The sequence below is a fragment of the Calliopsis andreniformis genome, unplaced genomic scaffold (assembly GCF_051401765.1).
Source record: "Calliopsis andreniformis isolate RMS-2024a unplaced genomic scaffold, iyCalAndr_principal scaffold0469, whole genome shotgun sequence".
In the NCBI taxonomy this organism is placed as follows: Eukaryota; Metazoa; Arthropoda; class Insecta; order Hymenoptera; family Andrenidae; genus Calliopsis; species Calliopsis andreniformis.
The window spans coordinates 22501-25000 of NW_027480878.1; the positions used below are offsets into that span (position 1 = coordinate 22501).

At 53.2% G+C, this 2500-nt stretch overlaps 2 non-coding genes across 2 annotated transcripts in view; both read right to left on the reverse strand.

Annotated features, from left to right (window-relative positions):
- The window catches only part of LOC143187993 (large subunit ribosomal RNA), a 4056-nt gene extending 3218 nt beyond the window's left edge, over positions 1–838 (reverse strand). Inside the window, exon 1 of the ribosomal RNA XR_013003419.1 lies at positions 1–838. This exon is cut by the window's left edge and continues 3218 nt beyond it. This is a non-coding gene — a ribosomal RNA (large subunit ribosomal RNA).
- Positions 839–2195: 1357 nt separating this feature from the next.
- Positions 2196–2350, reverse strand: LOC143187992 (5.8S ribosomal RNA). The gene has a single exon (XR_013003418.1). It is a non-coding gene; the product is annotated as a 5.8S ribosomal RNA (ribosomal RNA).
- Between the last annotated feature and the right edge of the window lie 150 nt (positions 2351–2500).

Consider the following 2500-nt stretch of genomic DNA (forward strand, 5'->3'; position numbering starts at 1 on the left):
CAGGCCCGTGAACGGGAAAGACGTCCGTACCACAGGGCAAACAAAGCTGACCGAGCTTGCGGCGGGCCTGACGCACCGTTCGAATGAGAAGACTGGTTGCGGCCCGATACCATCTGGGGAACACCGTCGCGCAGCCGGTCGGGTCACCGAGGGTCCGTCGCGCACGCACAAGGCGACGCAACGGTCTAACCGCCCGGGCCGTAGACCGACACGCAACGGGTCGCGACGTCCTACTAGGGGAGAAGTGCACGTCTACGTAGCCGGAACGTTCGCCGTTGGCCGTAACATCCGTGCGCCCTCCTTGCGGAAAAGCGTCGGACACCCCTTTCGGGGTTTCGCGCACCAACGGGAGCCAGCATTTGTCGACGATGAATCTCCCCTTTCGAACTTTTGGGTTTCTCAGGTTTACCCCTGAACGGTTTCACGTACTCTTGAACTCTCTCTTCAAAGTTCTTTTCAACTTTCCCTCACGGTACTTGTTCGCTATCGGTCTCGTGGTTGTATTTAGCCTTAGATGGAGTTTACCACCCACTTAGGGCTGCATTCTCAAGCAACCCGACTCTAAGGAGAGACCCTCCCGAGACGCGCACCGGTCGCTACGGGCCTGGCACCCTCTATGGGTAAATGGCCCCATTCAAGATGGACTTGGACGCGATGCAACGTCACGGGATAAACGGATCCTCCCGAACACTACATTTCCCTGCGGCAGTACCGCGGGATTCAGTGCTGGGCTCTTTCCTGTTCGCTCGCCGCTACTAAGGAAATCCTTGTTAGTTTCTTTTCCTCCGCTTAGTAATATGCTTAAATTCAGCGGGTAATCTCGCCTACTCTGAGGTCGTCGTATACGTGTTAAATATATATCACACACGTAGAGTGATATATTTTATATATGTGTAAAAATGACGAAAGAAGCTGTGGCGTAATCCTCGTACAACGGGGGCACACAACCGAGAGAAGCGGACCAGGCAGAGTGTGTGAACGAATGTTACGAGAAATGGGAAATGAGAGAGAGACTTGAGATCATGTTCGATGCGTCGTCCCAACTTCGCCGTGTGCCTTCGGAATATGTTGTCGTAACGCAACAGCAGCGTTTCCAAAGGTAAGGAAGCTCCTCGTCATTCGCCAGAAGTGATCAGCGGAGAGTAAGTCACATCGTCCTTAATGCGCCACACCAAAGCATCTTCGCGTCTCGTTTAATTCGATCTAAAGGAGAGAGACTCTCGCCAGGCGACTGCCGGTATGGTTTAACGCCCGTCCGCTTGCTTTTTGTATAGCTTTCGTGGACTGGACGACCGGACTTGACGCGCGGTCTCTCTCGGCGATCGACTAACGCGAAGACATGGGGCGACCGGACGCTGCTACCTTTCCACCTCCTCCTTCTAGGAGAGAAGTCATCCCTATGTGATGAGTCATATATATGGCGGCTGTGTAAGCCTCGCCAAAGAGGATTCAGGATACAGAAACAAGTTGTAGTACAGCACAACACATTCACGGAGCCACAAACGACTCGACCGAAACGTGGCCGGGGAAGATGCATCCCGGAACTTCATCGTTTCGACGAATGAGTGCCTCCTTTTCGCGTTGTTCCTGCAACAAGACGATCCCTCTAGAATCCCTGGGGCTCTGTTTCTCGTCATACATTTCTTCACCACACTACACGGGTGGGGTATACGCGATCTCGTGTTCATGCTCACTCGCACACCCTTTCATTGTCCTTCTCTGTAGTCTCACGACAAACTCTCTTGTGTGTCGTTGCGGGTTACGCACGCCTCTTTCTTACACGCATCATTTCAGACTACGTCGGGAGCGCGGATGAAAACTCGCACGAAAAGCGAACGCTGTCTGTTAACAATCACGAGGGTATCTGGCGAGACACGGAGGCTGGTCGATGATCGTACGTCCGCGCGCTTGCGTCCGGAGCGGTGCACATACACGCACGGGCGGTCGACAAATTAAGCGACTCACGACGCCGTGTGAAAAGTAGCACTCACGCAAGTCCGGAACGACAAAGCAACGACGATGACGACGATGTCTCCAGTCATCTGCCGTGTACACACAACCTTCTTCCCTCCATGACGTCTAGAGCGTATTCTCGCTTGTTTTCGTGCGACCGCGGCAAACGCCGACGAACGGTCCAACAATCGCTCGTACGTGACACCGAGATGCCAACGTAAGCAGTCTTAAGGTTACGTGAACGACCCTCAGCCAGGCGTGGTCCAGGAATTGTATCCGTGGACCGCAATGTGCGTTCGAAATGTCGATGTTCATGTGTCCTGCAGTTCACACGTTGACGCGCAATTAGCTGCGTTCTTCATCGACCCACGAGCCAAGTGATCCACCGTTCAGGGTTGTATTTTAATATTCTGTGTTCATGTATATATATATATATCATACTCGTATATAGTTCTCGGGTTCGGAAGAATCCGAGACCCGCGCCTCCAACTAGCACACGGTCGATGGAGGTTCGGGCGTCGCGACACTTCGTCCGAACGTAAGATAC